This window comes from Staurois parvus, unplaced genomic scaffold, assembly GCF_062004578.1.
Source record: "Staurois parvus isolate SC_StPar_1 unplaced genomic scaffold, SC_StPar_1.0 ptg001181l, whole genome shotgun sequence".
Taxonomy (NCBI): Eukaryota; Metazoa; Chordata; class Amphibia; order Anura; family Ranidae; genus Staurois; species Staurois parvus.
The window spans coordinates 3,230,924-3,246,918 of NW_028318977.1; the positions used below are offsets into that span (position 1 = coordinate 3,230,924).

The 15,995-nt window shown below is 50.5% G+C and overlaps 15 non-coding genes across 15 annotated transcripts; all 15 read right to left on the minus strand.

Moving 5' to 3' along the window:
* Positions 1-871: 871 nt before the first annotated feature.
* TRNAE-CUC (transfer RNA glutamic acid (anticodon CUC)) lies at positions 872-943 on the minus strand. The gene has a single exon. It is a non-coding gene; the product is annotated as a tRNA-Glu (tRNA).
* A 901-nt stretch (positions 944-1,844) lies between these two features.
* Positions 1,845-1,916, minus strand: TRNAE-CUC (transfer RNA glutamic acid (anticodon CUC)). Its single transcript has one exon. It is a non-coding gene; the product is annotated as a tRNA-Glu (tRNA).
* Positions 1,917-2,817: 901 nt separating this feature from the next.
* Positions 2,818-2,889, minus strand: TRNAE-CUC (transfer RNA glutamic acid (anticodon CUC)). Its single transcript has one exon. It is a non-coding gene; the product is annotated as a tRNA-Glu (tRNA).
* Positions 2,890-3,796: 907 nt separating this feature from the next.
* On the minus strand, positions 3,797-3,868 carry TRNAE-CUC (transfer RNA glutamic acid (anticodon CUC)). The gene has a single exon. It is a non-coding gene; the product is annotated as a tRNA-Glu (tRNA).
* A 901-nt stretch (positions 3,869-4,769) lies between these two features.
* TRNAE-CUC (transfer RNA glutamic acid (anticodon CUC)) lies at positions 4,770-4,841 on the minus strand. Its single transcript has one exon. It is a non-coding gene; the product is annotated as a tRNA-Glu (tRNA).
* A 901-nt stretch (positions 4,842-5,742) lies between these two features.
* On the minus strand, positions 5,743-5,814 carry TRNAE-CUC (transfer RNA glutamic acid (anticodon CUC)). Its single transcript has one exon. It is a non-coding gene; the product is annotated as a tRNA-Glu (tRNA).
* A 901-nt stretch (positions 5,815-6,715) lies between these two features.
* TRNAE-CUC (transfer RNA glutamic acid (anticodon CUC)) lies at positions 6,716-6,787 on the minus strand. The gene has a single exon. It is a non-coding gene; the product is annotated as a tRNA-Glu (tRNA).
* An 898-nt stretch (positions 6,788-7,685) lies between these two features.
* On the minus strand, positions 7,686-7,757 carry TRNAE-CUC (transfer RNA glutamic acid (anticodon CUC)). The gene has a single exon. It is a non-coding gene; the product is annotated as a tRNA-Glu (tRNA).
* A 901-nt stretch (positions 7,758-8,658) lies between these two features.
* TRNAE-CUC (transfer RNA glutamic acid (anticodon CUC)) lies at positions 8,659-8,730 on the minus strand. Its single transcript has one exon. It is a non-coding gene; the product is annotated as a tRNA-Glu (tRNA).
* A 901-nt stretch (positions 8,731-9,631) lies between these two features.
* On the minus strand, positions 9,632-9,703 carry TRNAE-CUC (transfer RNA glutamic acid (anticodon CUC)). The gene has a single exon. It is a non-coding gene; the product is annotated as a tRNA-Glu (tRNA).
* Positions 9,704-10,604: 901 nt separating this feature from the next.
* On the minus strand, positions 10,605-10,676 carry TRNAE-CUC (transfer RNA glutamic acid (anticodon CUC)). The gene has a single exon. It is a non-coding gene; the product is annotated as a tRNA-Glu (tRNA).
* Positions 10,677-11,577: 901 nt separating this feature from the next.
* Positions 11,578-11,649, minus strand: TRNAE-CUC (transfer RNA glutamic acid (anticodon CUC)). Its single transcript has one exon. It is a non-coding gene; the product is annotated as a tRNA-Glu (tRNA).
* A 901-nt stretch (positions 11,650-12,550) lies between these two features.
* TRNAE-CUC (transfer RNA glutamic acid (anticodon CUC)) lies at positions 12,551-12,622 on the minus strand. The gene has a single exon. It is a non-coding gene; the product is annotated as a tRNA-Glu (tRNA).
* Positions 12,623-14,496: 1,874 nt separating this feature from the next.
* On the minus strand, positions 14,497-14,568 carry TRNAE-CUC (transfer RNA glutamic acid (anticodon CUC)). The gene has a single exon. It is a non-coding gene; the product is annotated as a tRNA-Glu (tRNA).
* Positions 14,569-15,469: 901 nt separating this feature from the next.
* TRNAE-CUC (transfer RNA glutamic acid (anticodon CUC)) lies at positions 15,470-15,541 on the minus strand. The gene has a single exon. It is a non-coding gene; the product is annotated as a tRNA-Glu (tRNA).
* Positions 15,542-15,995: the final 454 nt, after the last annotated feature.

The window sequence follows — 15,995 nt, forward strand, 5'->3', positions numbered from 1 at the left end:
GAGGAAGTCAAGGGCAAATTGCTGATGCGGAGTGGATGCATTCTGGAGTCAGAAGCAATATCTCCAAAAAGGGGTGAAGGAGGCTCTTCTTCTAGCTACAGCTGGTTAGCAGTGGATTGTCCTCACCTCTAAACAGCCCTTTCAAAAGGAGAGCTTGTGTTCCCTGACCTCGGATCTAAAGTGGCAGGGAGAGCGTGGGCTACTAATCACCAGACAACAAGGGCCTGCGGGTTTAGCCAGTCTGTTGCTTCAAAGAAAACCCTGACTCCACCCAACAGCATATTATCGGTGCATGGGAAGGAGTGGACCTCTAACATCTTATTGCTCCAGAAGGCAAGGTCTGGAGATTGGCTAATGCTAGTCACCAGAAAGCAAGGGAACTGCTAGTGTAGCCAGTCTGTTGCTTTAAATCAAACGCCGACTCCACCCAAGAGCATCTGGCTGCATCAGAAGGAGTTGACTCGTAACCTGGTGTTTATCCAGAAGGCAAAGTCCCATTACTTATGCAATGCTGTCATCAAGTGTGCCTCCGAGCATCTTTGGCTATGGTCGACAGAGTCTGGGAAGAAAGCGGCAAAGGTTTTGAGAAAGTGGCTTCTCAGAAAGAGACCGACATCAAGCAGCAGAGATTGGCGTTGACGTATTTCATGTCACTGTCATTGTGTTTGTATTAAGCTGGCTGAGTTGGCCAGGTGGGTATAAAGGCTGGAAAAGGTTCACAGTGCTGATTGGAGCTGAGAAAGCCATTGGGATGGATGGCGAAACCTTTATCAGCTCTGCTAGGCAGAAGCCCAGACGACGGTGTCCAGCTACTACCAGTGTTCTGAAAGAAGCAGAAAACCTGCTGGCTTCGGGTGGAGAAAAAAGATTTTTCCCTGACCGGGAATCGAACCCGGGCCGCGGCGGTGAGAGCGCCGAATCCTAGCCACTAGACCACCAGGGAGAGCTGGTTTGGCTCTTCCCAGGCAAGCGAGAGGAAGTCAAGGGCAAATTGCTGATGCGGAGTGGATGCATTCTGGAGTCAGAAGCAATATCTCCAAAAAGGGGTGAAGGAGGCTCTTCTTCTAGCTACAGCTGGTTAGCAGTGGATTGTCCTCACCTCTAAACAGCCCTTTCAAAAGGAGAGCTTGTGTTCCCTGACCTCGGATCTAAAGTGGCAGGGAGAGCGTGGGCTACTAATAACCAGACAACAAGGGCCTGCGGGTTTAGCCAGTCTGTTGCTTCAAAGAAAACCCTGACTCCACCCAACAGCATATTTTCGGTGCATGGGAAGGAGTGGACCTCTAACATCTTATTGTTCCAGAAGGCAAGGTCTGGAGATTGGCTAATGCTAGTCACCAGAAAGCAAGGGAACTGCTAGTGTAGCCAGTCTGTTGCTTTAAATCAAACGCCGACTCCACCCAAGAGCATCTGGCTGCATCAGAAGGAGTTGACTCCTAACCTGGTGTTTATCCAGAAGGCAAATTCCCATTACTTATGCAATGCTGTCATCAAGTGTGCCTCTGAGCATCTTTGGCTATGGTCGACAGAGTCTGGGAAGAAAGCGGCAACGGTTTTGAGAAAGTGGCTTCCCAGAAAGAGACCGACATCAAGCAGCAGAGACTGGCGTTGACGCATTTCATGTCACCGTCATTGTGTTTGTATTAAGCTGGCTGAGTTGGCCAGGTGGGTATAAAGGCTGGAAAAGGATCACAATGCTGATTGGAGCTGAGAAAGCCATTGGGATGGATGGCGAAACCTTTTTCAGCTCTGCTAGGCAGAAGCCCAGACGACGGTGTCCAGCTACTACCAGTGTTCTGAAAGAAGCAGAAAACCTGCTGGCTTCGGGTGGAGAAAGAAGATTTTTCCCTGACCGGGAATCGAACCCGGGCCACGGCGGTGAGAGCGCCGAATCCTAGCCACTAGACCACCAGGGAGAGCTGGTTTGGCTCTTCCCAGGCAAGCGAGAGGAAGTCAAGGGCAAATTGCTGATGCGGAGTGGATGCATTCTGGAGTCAGAAGCAATATCTCCAAAAAGGGGTGAAGGAGGCTCTTCTTCTAGTTACAGCTGGTTAGCAGTGGATTGTCCTCACCTCTAAACAGCCCTTTCAAAAGGAGAGCTTGTGTTCCCTGACCTCGGATCTAAAGTGGCAGGGAGAGCGTGGGCTACTAATCACCAGACAACAAGGGCCTGCGGGTTTAGCCAGTCTGTTGCTTCAAAGAAAACCCTGACTCCACCCAACAGCATATTATCGGTGCATGGGAAGGAGTGGACCTCTAACATCTTATTGTTCCAGAAGGCAAGGTCTGGAGATTGGCTAATGCTAGTCACCAGAAAGCAAGGGAACTGCTAGTGTAGCCAGTCTGTTGCTTTAAATCAAACGCCGACTCCACCCAAGAGCATCTGGCTGCATCAGAAGGAGTTGACTCGTAACCTGGTGTTTATCCAGAAGGCAAAGTCCCATTACTTATGCAATGCTGTCATCAAGTGTGCCTCCGAGCATCTTTGGCTATGGTCGACAGAGTCTGGGAAGAAAGTGGCAAAGGTTTTGAGAAAGTGGCTTCTCAGAAAGAGACCGACATCAAGCAGCAGAGACTGGCGTTGACGCATTTCATGTCACCGTCATTGTGTTTGTATTAAGCTGGCTGAGTTGGCCAGGTGGGTATAAAGGCTGGAAAAGGTTCACAGTGCTGATTGGAGCTGAGAAAGCCATTGGGATGGATGGCGAAACCTTTTTCAGCTCTGCTAGGCAGAAGCCCAGACGACGGTGTCCAGCTACTACCAGTGTTCTGAAAGAAGCAGAAAACCTGCTGGCTTCGGGTGGAGAAAGAAGATTTTTCCCTGACCGGGAATCGAACCCGGGCCGCGGCGGTGAGAGCGCCGAATCCTAGCCACTAGACCACCAGGGAGAGCTGGTTTGGCTCTTCCCAGGCAAGCGAGAGGAAGTCAAGGGCAAATTGCTGATGCGGAGTGGATGCATTCTGGAGTCAGAAGCAATATCTCCAAAAAGGGGTGAAGGAGGCTCTTCTTCTAGCTACAGCTGGTTAGCAGTGGATTGTCCTCACCTCTAAACAGCCCTTTTTTCAAAAGGAGGAGAGCTTGTGTTCCCTGACCTCGCATCTAAAGTGGCAGGAAGAGCGTGGACTACTAATCACCAGACAACAAGGGCCTGCGGGTTTAGCCAGTCTGTTGCTTCAAAGAAAACCCTGACTCCACCCAACAGCATATTATCGGTGCATGGGAAGGAGTGGACCTCTAACATCTTATTGTTCCAGAAGGCAAGGTCTGGAGATTGGCTAATGCTAGTCACCAGAAAGCAAGGGAACTGCTAGTGTAGCCAGTCTGTTGCTTTAAATCAAACGCCGACTCCACCCAAGAGCATCTGGCTGCATCAGAAGGAGTTGACTCGTAACCTGGTGTTTATCCAGAAGGCAAAGTCCCATTACATATGCAATGCTGTCATCAAGTGTGCCTCCAAGCATCTTTGGCTATGGTCGACAGAGTCTGGGAAGAAAGGGGCAAAGGTTTTGAGAAAGTGGCTTCTCAGAAAGAGACCGACATCAAGCAGCAGAGACTGGCGTTGACGCATTTCATGTCACCGTCATTGTGTTTGTATTAAGCTGGCTGAGTTGGCCAGGTGGGTATAAAGGCTGGAAAAGGTTCACAATGCTTATTGGAGCTGAGAAAGCCATTGGGATGGATGGCGAAACCTTTTTCAGCTCTGCTAGGCAGAAGCCCAGACGACGGTGTCCAGCTACTACCAGTGTTCTGAAAGAAGCAGAAAACCTGCTGGCTTCGGGTGGAGAAAGAAGATTTTTCCCTGACCGGGAATCGAACCCGGGCCGCGGCGGTGAGAGCGCCGAATCCTAGCCACTAGACCACCAGGGAGAGCTGGTTTGGCTCTTCCCAGGCAAGCGAGAGGAAGTCAAGGGCAAATTGCTGATGCGGAGTGGATGCATTCTGGAGTCAGAAGCAATATCTCCAAAAAGGGGTGAAGGAGGCTCTTCTTCTAGCTACAGCTGGTTAGCAGTGGATTGTCCTCACCTCTAAACAGCCCTTTCAAAAGCAGAGCTTGTGTTCCCTGACCTCGGATCTAAAGTGGCAGGGAGAGCGTGGGCTACTAATCACCAGACAACAAGGGCCTGCGGGTTTAGCCAGTCTGTTGCTTCAAAGAAAACCCTGACTCCACCCAACAGCATATTATCGGTGCATGGGAAGGAGTGGACCTCTAACATCTTATTGTTCCAGAAGGCAAGGTCTGGAGATTGGCTAATGCTAGTCACCAGAAAGCAAGGGAACTACTAGTGTAGCCAGTCTGTTGCTTTAAATCAAACGCCGACTCCACCCAAGAGCATCTGGCTGCATCAGAAGGAGTTGACTCGTAACCTGGTGTTTATCCAGAAGGCAAAGTCCCATTACATATGCAATGCTGTCATCAAGTGTGCCTCCGAGCATCTTTGGCTATGGTCGACAGAGTCTGGGAAGAAAGGGGCAAAGGTTTTGAGAAAGTGGCTTCTCAGAAAGAGACCGACATCAAGCAGCAGAGACTGGCGTTGACGCATTTCATGTCACCGTCATTGTGTTTGTATTAAGCTGGCTGAGTTGGCCAGGTGGGTATAAAGGCTGGAAAAGGTTCACAATGCTGATTGGAGCTGAGAAAGCCATTGGGATGGATGGCGAAACCTTTTTCAGCTCTGCTAGGCAGAAGCCCAGACGACGGTGTCCAGCTACTACCAGTGTTCTGAAAGAAGCAGAAAACCTGCTGGCTTTGGGTGGAGAATGAAGATTTTTCCCTGACCGGGAATCGAACCCGGGCCGCGGCGGTGAGAGCGCCGAATCCTAGCCACTAGACCACCAGGGAGAGCTGGTTTGGCTCTTCCCAGGCAAGCGAGAGGAAGTCAAGGGCAAATTGCTGATGCGGAGTGGATGCATTCTGGAGTCAGAAGCAATATCTCCAAAAAGGGGTGAAGGAGGCTCTTCTTCTAGCTACAGCTGGTTAGCAGTGGATTGTCCTCACCTCTAAACAGCCCTTTCAAAAGCAGAGCTTGTGTTCCCTGACCTCGGATCTAAAGTGGCAGGGAGAGCGTGGGCTACTAATCACCAGACAACAAGGGCCTGCGGGTTTAGCCAGTCTGTTGCTTCAAAGAAAACCCTGACTCCACCCAACAGCATATTATCGGTGCATGGGAAGGAGTGGACCTCTAACATCTTATTGTTCCAGAAGGCAAGGTCTGGAGATTGGCTAATGCTAGTCACCAGAAAGCAAGGGAACTGCTAGAGTAGCCAGTCTGTTGCTTTAAATCAAACGCCGACTCCACCCAAGAGCATCTGGCTGCATCAGAAGGAGTAGACTCGTAACCTGGTGTTTATCCAGAAGGCAAAGTCCCATTACTTATGCAATGCTGTCATCAAGTGTGCCTCCGAGCATCTATGGCTATGGTCGACAGAGTCTGGGAAGAAAGCGGCAAAGGTTTTGAGAAAGTGGCTTCTCAGAAAGAGACCGACATCAAGCAGCAGAGACTGGCGTTGACGCATTTCATGTCACCGTCATTGTGTTTGTATTAAGCTGGCTGAGTTGGCCAGGTGGGTATAAAGGCTGGAAAAGGTTCACAATGCTGATGGGAGCTGAGAAAGCCATTGGGATGGATGGCGAAACCTTTTTCAGCTCTGCTAGGCAGAAGCCCAGACAACGGTGTCCAGCTACTACCCGTGTTCTGAAAGAAGCAGAAAACCTGCTGGCTTTGGGTGGAGAAAGAAGATTTTTCCCTGACCGGGAATCGAACCCGGGCCGCGGCGGTGAGAGCACCAAATCCTAGCCACTAGACCACCAGGGAGAGCTGGTTTGGCTCTTCCCAGGCAAGCGAGAGGAAGTTAAGGGCAAATTGCTGATGCGGAGTGGATGCATTCTGGAGTCAGAAGCTATATCTCCAAAAAGGGGTGAAGGAGGCTCTTCTTCTAGCTACAGCTGGTTAGCAGTGGATTGTCCTCACCTCTAAACAGCCCTTTCAAAAGGAGAGCTTGTGTTCCCTGACCTCGGATCTAAAGTGGCAGGGAGAGCGTGGGCTACTAATCACCAGACAACAAGGGCCTGCGGGTTTAGCCAGTCTGTTGCTTCAAAGAAAACCCTGACTCCACCCAACAGCATATTATCAGTGCATGGGAAGGAGTGGACCTCTAACATCTTATTGTTCCAGAAGGCAAGGTCTGGAGATTGGCTAATGCTAGTCACCAGAAAGCAAGGGAACTGCTAGTGTAGCCAGTCTGTTGCTTTAAATCAAACGCCGACTCCACCCAAGAGCATCTGGCTGCATCAGAAAGAGTTGACTCGTAACCTGGTGTTTATCCAGAAGGCAAAGTCCCATTACTTATGCAATGCTGTCATCAAGTGTGCCTCCGAGCATCTTTGGCTATGGTCGACAGAGTCTGGGAAGAAAGCGGCAAAGGTTTTGAGAAAGTGGCTTCTCAGAAAGAGACCGACATCAAGCAGCAGAGATTGGCGTTGACGCATTTCATGTCACCGTCATTGTGTTTGTATTAAGCTGGCTGAGTTGGCCAGGTGGGTATAAAGGCTGGAAAAGGTTCACAATGCTGATTGGAGCTGAGAAAGCCATTGGGATGGATGGCGAAACCTTTTTCAGCTCTGCTAGGCAGAAGCCCAGACGACGGTGTCCAGCTACTACCAGTGTTCTGAAAGAAGCAGAAAACCTGCTGGCTTCGGGTGGAGAAAGAAGATTTTTCCCTGACCGGGAATCGAACCCGGGCGGCGGCGGCGAGAGCGCCGAATCCTAGCCACTAGACCACCAGGGAGAGCTGGTTTGGCTCTTCCCAGGCAAGCGAGAAGAAGTCAAGGGCAAATTGCTGATGCGGAGTGGATGCATTCTGGAGTCAGAAGCAATATCTCCAAAAAGGGGTGAAGGAGGCTCTTCTTCTAGCTACAGCTGGTTAGCAGTGGATTGTCCTCACCTCTAAACAGCCCTTTCAAAAGGAGAGCTTGTGTTCCCTGACCTCGGATCTAAAGTGGCAGGGAGAGCGTGGGCTACTAATCACCAGACAACAAGGGCCTGCGGGTTTAGCCAGTCTGTTGCTTCAAAGAAAACCCTGACTCCACCCAACAGCATATTATCGGTGCATGGGAAGGAGTGGACCTCTAACATCTTATTGTTCCAGAAGGCAAGGTCTGGAGATTGGCTAATGCTAGTCACCAGAAAGCAAGGGAACTACTAGTGTAGCCAGTCTGTTGCTTTAAATCAAACGCCGACTCCACCCAAGAGCATCTGGCTGCATCAGGAGTTGACTCGTAACCTGGTGTTTATCCAGAAGGCAAAGTCCCATTACATATGCAATGCTGTCATCAAGTGTGCCTCCAAGCATCTTTGGCTATGGTCGACAGAGTCTGGGAAGAAAGGGGCAAAGGTTTTGAGAAAGTGGCTTCTCAGAAAGAGACCGACATCAAGCAGCAGAGACTGGCGTTGACGCATTTCATGTCACCGTCATTGTGTTTGTATTAAGCTGGCTGAGTTGGCCAGGTGGGTATAAAGGCTGGAAAAGGTTCACAATGCTGATTGGAGCTGAGAAAGCCATTGGGATGGATGGCGAAACCTTTTTCAGCTCTGCTAGGCAGAAGCCCAGACGACGGTGTCCAGCTACTACCAGTGTTCTGAAAGAAGCAGAAAACCTGCTGGCTTCGGGTGGAGAAAGAAGATTTTTCCCTGACCGGGAATCGAACCCGGGCCGCGGCGGTGAGAGCGCCGAATCCTAGCCACTAGACCACCAGGGAGAGCTGGTTTGGCTCTTCCCAGGCAAGCGAGAGGAAGTCAAGGGCAAATTGCTGATGCGGAGTGGATGCATTCTGGAGTCAGAAGCAATATCTCCAAAAAGGGGTGAAGGAGGCTCTTCTTCTAGCTACAGCTGGTTAGCAGTGGATTGTCCTCACCTCTAAACAGCCCTTTCAAAAGCAGAGCTTGTGTTCCCTGACCTCGGATCTAAAGTGGCAGGGAGAGCGTGGGCTACTAATCACCAGACAACAAGGGCCTGCGGGTTTAGCCAGTCTGTTGCTTCAAAGAAAACCCTGACTCCACCCAACAGCATATTATCGGTGCATGGGAAGGAGTGGACCTCTAACATCTTATTGTTCCAGAAGGCAAGGTCTGGAGATTGGCTAATGCTAGTCACCAGAAAGCAAGGGAACTACTAGTGTAGCCAGTCTGTTGCTTTAAATCAAACGCCGACTCCACCCAAGAGCATCTGGCTGCATCAGAAGGAGTTGACTCGTAACCTGGTGTTTATCCAGAAGGCAAAGTCCCATTACATATGCAATGCTGTCATCAAGTGTGCCTCCGAGCATCTTTGGCTATGGTCGACAGAGTCTGGGAAGAAAGCGGCAAAGGTTTTGAGAAAGTGGCTTCTCAGAAAGAGACCGACATCAAGCAGCAGAGACTGGCGTTGACGCATTTCATGTCACCGTCATTGTGTTTGTATTAAGCTGGCTGAGTTGGCCAGGTGGGTATAAAGGCTGGAAAAGGTTCACAATGCTGATTGGAGCTGAGAAAGCCATTGGGATGGATGGCGAAACCTTTTTCAGCTCTGCTAGGCAGAAGCCCAGACGACGGTGTCCAGCTACTACCAGTGTTCTGAAAGAAGCAGAAAACCTGCTGGCTTCGGGTGGAGAAAGAAGATTTTTCCCTGACCGGGAATCGAACCCGGGCCGCGGCGGTGAGAGCGCCGAATCCTAGCCACTAGACCACCAGGGAGAGCTGGTTTGGCTCTTCCCAGGCAAGCGAGAGGAAGTCAAGGGCAAATTGCTGATGCGGAGTGGATGCATTCTGGAGTCAGAAGCAATATCTCCAAAAAGGGGTGAAGGAGGCTCTTCTTCTAGCTACAGCTGGTTAGCAGTGGATTGTCCTCACCTCTAAACAGCCCTTTCAAAAGCAGAGCTTGTGTTCCCTGACCTCGGATCTAAAGTGGCAGGGAGAGCGTGGGCTACTAATCACCAGACAACAAGGGCCTGCGGGTTTAGCCAGTCTGTTGCTTCAAAGAAAACCCTGACTCCACCCAACAGCATATTATCGGTGCATGGGAAGGAGTGGACCTCTAACATCTTATTGTTCCAGAAGGCAAGGTCTGGAGATTGGCTAATGCTAGTCACCAGAAAGCAAGGGAACTACTAGTGTAGCCAGTCTGTTGCTTTAAATCAAACGCCGACTCCACCCAAGAGCATCTGGCTGCATCAGAAGGAGTTGACTCGTAACCTGGTGTTTATCCAGAAGGCAAAGTCCCATTACATATGCAATGCTGTCATCAAGTGTGCCTCCGAGCATCTTTGGCTATGGTCGACAGAGTCTGGGAAGAAAGCGGCAAAGGTTTTGAGAAAGTGGCTTCTCAGAAAGAGACCGACATCAAGCAGCAGAGACTGGCGTTGACGCATTTCATGTCACCGTCATTGTGTTTGTATTAAGCTGGCTGAGTTGGCCAGGTGGGTATAAAGGCTGGAAAAGGTTCACAATGCTGATTGGAGCTGAGAAAGCCATTGGGATGGATGGCGAAACCTTTTTCAGCTCTGCTAGGCAGAAGCCCAGACGACGGTGTCCAGCTACTACCAGTGTTCTGAAAGAAGCAGAAAACCTGCTGGCTTCGGGTGGAGAAAGAAGATTTTTCCCTGACCGGGAATCGAACCCGGGCCGCGGCGGTGAGAGCGCCAAATCCTAGCCACTAGACCACCAGGGAGAGCTGGTTTGGCTCTTCCCAGGCAAGCGAGAGGAAGTCAAGGGCAAATTGCTGATGCGGAGTGGATGCATTCTGGAGTCAGAAGCAATATCTCCAAAAAGGGGTGAAGGAGGCTCTTCTTCTAGCTACAGCTGGTTAGCAGTGGATTGTCCTCACCTCTAAACAGCCCTTTCAAAAGCAGAGCTTGTGTTCCCTGACCTCGGATCTAAAGTGGCAGGGAGAGCGTGGGCTACTAATCACCAGACAACAAGGGCCTGCGGGTTTAGCCAGTCTGTTGCTTCAAAGAAAACCCTGACTCCACCCAACAGCATATTATCGGTGCATGGGAAGGAGTGGACCTCTAACATCTTATTGTTCCAGAAGGCAAGGTCTGGAGATTGGCTAATGCTAGTCACCAGAAAGCAAGGGAACTACTAGTGTAGCCAGTCTGTTGCTTTAAATCAAACGCCGACTCCACCCAAGAGCATCTGGCTGCATCAGAAGGAGTTGACTCGTAACCTGGTGTTTATCCAGAAGGCAAAGTCCCATTACATATGCAATGCTGTCATCAAGTGTGCCTCCGAGCATCTTTGGCTATGGTCGACAGAGTCTGGGAAGAAAGGGGCAAAGGTTTTGAGAAAGTGGCTTCTCAGAAAGAGACCGACATCAAGCAGCAGAGACTGGCATTGACGCATTTCATGTCACCGTCATTGTGTTTGTATTAAGCTGGCTGAGTTGGCCAGGTGGGTTTAAAGGCTGGAAAAGGTTCACAATGCTGATTGGAGCTGAGAAAGCCATTGGGATGGATGGCGAAACCTTTTTCAGCTCTGCTAGGCAGAAGCCCAGACGACGGTGTCCAGCTACTACCAGTGTTCTGAAAGAAGCAGAAAACCTGCTGGCTTCGGGTGGAGAATGAAGATTTTTCCCTGACCGGGAATCGAACCCGGGCCGCGGCGGTGAGAGCGCCGAATCCTAGCCACTAGACCACCAGGGAGAGCTGGTTTGGCTCTTCCCAGGCAAGCGAGAGGAAGTCAAGGGCAAATTGCTGATGCGGAGTGGATGCATTCTGGAGTCAGAAGCAATATCTCCAAAAAGGGGTGAAGGAGGCTCTTCTTCTAGCTACAGCTGGTTAGCAGTGGATTGTCCTCACCTCTAAACAGCCCTTTCAAAAGCAGAGCTTGTGTTCCCTGACCTCGGATCTAAAGTGGCAGGGAGAGCGTGGGCTACTAATCACCAGACAACAAGGGCCTGCGGGTTTAGCCAGTCTGTTGCTTCAAAGAAAACCCTGACTCCACCCAACAGCATATTATCGGTGCATGGGAAGGAGTGGACCTCTAACATCTTATTGTTCCAGAAGGCAAGGTCTGGAGATTGGCTAATGCTAGTCACCAGAAAGCAAGGGAACTACTAGTGTAGCCAGTCTGTTGCTTTAAATCAAACGCCGACTCCACCCAAGAGCATCTGGCTGCATCAGAAGGAGTTGACTCGTAACCTGGTGTTTATCCAGAAGGCAAAGTCCCATTACATATGCAATGCTGTCATCAAGTGTGCCTCCGAGCATCTTTGGCTATGGTCGACAGAGTCTGGGAAGAAAGCGGCAAAGGTTTTGAGAAAGTGGCTTCTCAGAAAGAGACCGACATCAAGCAGCAGAGACTGGCGTTGACGCATTTCATGTCACCGTCATTGTGTTTGTATTAAGCTGGCTGAGTTGGCCAGGTGGGTATAAAGGCTGGAAAAGGTTCACAATGCTGATTGGAGCTGAGAAAGCCATTGGGATGGATGGCGAAACCTTTTTCAGCTCTGCTAGGCAGAAGCCCAGACGACGGTGTCCAGCTACTACCAGTGTTCTGAAAGAAGCAGAAAACCTGCTGGCTTCGGGTGGAGAAAGAAGATTTTTCCCTGACCGGGAATCGAACCCGGGCCGCGGTGGTGAGAGCGCCAAATCCTAGCCACTAGACCACCAGGGAGAGCTGGTTTGGCTCTTCCCAGGCAAGCGAGAGGAAGTCAAGGGCAAATTGCTGATGCGGAGTGGATGCATTCTGGAGTCAGAAGCAATATCTCCAAAAAGGGGTGAAGGAGGCTCTTCTTCTAGCTACAGCTGGTTAGCAGTGGATTGTCCTCACCTCTAAACAGCCCTTTCAAAAGCAGAGCTTGTGTTCCCTGACCTCGGATCTAAAGTGGCAGGGAGAGCGTGGGCTACTAATCACCAGACAACAAGGGCCTGCGGGTTTAGCCAGTCTGTTGCTTCAAAGAAAACCCTGACTCCACCCAACAGCATATTATCGGTGCATGGGAAGGAGTGGACCTCTAACATCTTATTGTTCCAGAAGGCAAGGTCTGGAGATTGGCTAATGCTAGTCACCAGAAAGCAAGGGAACTACTAGTGTAGCCAGTCTGTTGCTTTAAATCAAACGCCGACTCCACCCAAGAGCATCTGGCTGCATCAGAAGGAGTTGACTCGTAACCTGGTGTTTATCCAGAAGGCAAAGTCCCATTACATATGCAATGCTGTCATCAAGTGTGCCTCCGAGCATCTTTGGCTATGGTCGACAGAGTCTGGGAAGAAAGGGGCAAAGGTTTTGAGAAAGTGGCTTCTCAGAAAGAGACCGACATCAAGCAGCAGAGACTGGCGTTGACGCATTTCATGTCACCGTCATTGTGTTTGTATTAAGCTGGCTGAGTTGGCCAGGTGGGTATAAAGGCTGGAAAAGGTTCACAATGCTGATTGGAGCTGAGAAAGCCATTGGGATGGATGGCGAAACCTTTTTCAGCTCTGCTAGGCAGAAGCCCAGACGACGGTGTCCAGCTACTACCAGTGTTCTGAAAGAAGCAGAAAACCTGCTGGCTTCGGGTGGAGAAAGAAGATTTTTCCCTGACCGGGAATCGAACCCGGGCCGCGGCGGTGAGAGCGCCGAATCCTAGCCACTAGACCACCAGGGAGAGCTGGTTTGGCTCTTCCCAGGCAAGCGAGAGGAAGTCAAGGGCAAATTGCTGATGCGGAGTGGATGCATTCTGGAGTCAGAAGCAATATCTCCAAAAAGGGGTGAAGGAGGCTCTTCTTCTAGCTACAGCTGGTTAGCAGTGGATTGTCCTCACCTCTAAACAGCCCTTTCAAAAGGAGAGCTTGTGTTCCCTGACCTCGGATCTAAAGTGGCAGGGAGAGCGTGGGCTACTAATCACCAGACAACAAGGGCCTGCGGGTTTAGCCAGTCTGTTGCTTCAAAGAAAACCCTGACTCCACCCAACAGCATATTATCGGTGCATGGGAAGGAGTGGACCAATAACATCTTATTGTTCCAGAAGGCAAGGTCTGGAGATTGGCTAATGCTAGTCACCAGAAAGCAAGGGAACTACTAATGTAGCCAGTCTGTTGCTTTAAATCAAACGCCGACTCCACCCAAGAGCATCTGGCTGCATCAGAAGGAGTTGACTCGTAACCTGGTGTTTATCCAGAAGGCAAAGTCCCATTACATATGCAATGCTGTCATCAAGTGTGCCTCCGAGCATCTTTGGCCATGGTCGACAGAGTCTGGGAAGAAAGGGGCAAAGGTTTTGAGAAAGTGGCTTCTCAGAAAGTGACCGACATCAAGCAGCAGAGACTGGCGTTGACGCATTTCATGTCACCGTCATTGTGTTTGTATTAAGCTGGCTGAGTTGGCCAGGTGGGTATAAAGGCTGGAAAAGGTTCACAGTGCTGATTGGAGCTGAGAAAGCCATTGGGAGGGATGGCGAAACCTTTATCAGCTCTGCTAGGCAGAAGCCCAGACGACGGTGTCCAGCTACTACCAGTGTTCTGAAAGAAGCAGAAAACCTGCTGGCTTCGGGTGGAGAAAGAAGATTTTTCCCTGACCGAGAATCGAACCCGGGCTGCGGCAGTGAGAGCGCCGAATCCTAGCCACTAGACCACCAGGGAGAGCTGGTTTGGCTCTTCCCAGGCAAGCGAGAGGAAGTCAAGGGCAAATTGCTGATGCGGAGTGGATGCATTCTGGAGTCAGAAGCAATATCTCCAAAAAGGGGTGAAGGAGGCTCTTCTTCTAGCTACAGCTGGTTAGCAGTGGATTGTCCTCACCTCTAAACAGCCCTTTCAAAAGGAGAGCTTGTGTTCCCTGACCTCGGATCTAAAGTGGCAGGGAGAGCGTGGGCTACTAATCACCAGACAACAAGGGCCTGCGGGTTTAGCCAGTCTGTTGCTTCAAAGAAAACCCTGACTCCACCCAACAGCATATTATCGGTGCATGGGAAGGAGTGGACCTCTAACATCTTATTGTTCCAGAAGGCAAGGTCTGGAGATTGGCTAATGCTAGTCACCAGAAAGCAAGGGAACTGCTAGTGTAGCCAGTCTGTTGCTTTAAATCAAACGCCGACTCCACCCAAGAGCATCTGGCTGCATCAGAAGGAGTTGACTCGTAACCTGGTGTTTATCCAGAAGGCAAAGTCCCAATACTTATGCAATGCTGTCATCAAGTGTGCCTCCGAGCATCTTTGGCTATGGTCGACAGAGTCTGGGAAGAAAGCGGCAAAGGTTTTGAGAAAGTGGCTTCTCAGAAAGAGACCGACATCAAGCAGCAGAGACTGGCGTTGACGCATTTCATGTCACCGTCATTGTGTTTGTATTAAGCTGGCTGAGTTGGCCAGGTGGGTATAAAGGCTGGAAAAGGTTCACAATGCTGATGGGAGCTGAGAAAGCCATTGGGATGGATGGCGAAACCTTTTTCAGCTCTGCTAGGCAGAAGCCCAGACGACGGTGTCCAGCTACTACCAGTGTTCTGAAAGAAGCAGAAAACCTGCTGGCTTTGGGTGGAGAAAGAAGATTTTTCCCTGACCGGGAATCGAACCCGGGCCGCGGCGGTGAGAGCACCGAATCCTAGCCACTAGACCACCAGGGAGAGCTGGTTTGGCTCTTCCCAGGCAAGCGAGAGGAAGTTAAGGGCAAATTGCTGATGCGGAGTGGATGCATTCTGGAGTCAGAAGCTATATCTCCAAAAAGGGGTGAAGGAGGCTCTTCTTCTAGCTACAGCTGGTTAGCAGTGGATTGTCCTCACCTCTAAACAGCCCTTTCAAAAGGAGAGCTTGTGTTCCCTGACCTCGGATCTAAAGTGGCAGGGAGAGCGTGGGCTACTAATCACCAGACAACAAGGGCCTGCGGGTTTAGCCAGTCTGTTGCTTCAAAGAAAACCCTGACTCCACCCAACAGCATATTATCGGTGCATGGGAAGGAGTGGACCTCTAACATCTTATTGTTCCAGAAGGCAAGGTCTGGAGATTGGCTAATGCTAGTCACCAGAAAGCAAGGGAACTGCTAGTGTAGCCAGTCTGTTGCTTTAAATCAAACGCCGACTCCACCCAAGAGCATCTGGCTGCATCAGAAAGAGTTGACTCGTAACCTGGTGTTTATCCAGAAGGCAAAGTCCCATTACTTATGCAATGCTGTCATCAAGTGTGCCTCCGAGCATCTTTGGCTATGGTTGACAGAGTCTGGGAAGAAAGCGGCAAAGGTTTTGAGAAAGTGGCTTCTCAGAAAGAGACCGACATCAAGCAGCAGAGATTGGCGTTGACGCATTTCATGTCACCGTCATTGTGTTTGTATTAAGCTGGCTGAGTTGGCCAGGTGGGTATAAAGGCTGGAAAAGGTTCACAATGCTGATTGGAGCTGAGAAAGCCATTGGGATGGATGGCGAAACCTTTTTCAGCTCTGCTAGGCAGAAGCCCAGACGACGGTGTCCAGCTACTACCAGTGTTCTGAAAGAAGCAGAAAACCTGCTGGCTTCGGGTGGAGAAAGAAGATTTTTCCCTGACCGGGAATCGAACCCGGGCCGCGGCGGTGAGAGCGCCGAATCCTAGCCACTAGACCACCAGGGAGAGCTGGTTTGGCTCTTCCCAGGCAAGCGAGAGGAATTCAAGGGCAAATTGCTGATGCGGAGTGGATGCATTCTGGAGTCAGAAGCAATATCTCCAAAAAGGGGTGAAGGAGGCTCTTCTTCTAGCTACAGCTGGTTAGCAGTGGATTGTCCTCACCTCTAAACAGCCCTTTCAAAAGGAGAGCTTGTGTTCCCTGACCTCGGATCTAAAGTGGCAGGGAGAGCGTGGGCTACTAATCACCAGACAACAAGGGCCTGCGGGTTTAGCCAGTCTGTTGCTTCAAAGAAAACCCTGACTCCACCCAACAGCATATTATCGGTGCATGGGAAGGAGTGGACCTCTAACATCTTATTGTTCCAGAAGGCAAGGTCTGGAGATTGGCTAATGCTAGTCACCAGAAAGCAAGGGAACTGCTAGTGTAGCCAGTCTGTTGCTTTAAATCAAACGCCGACTC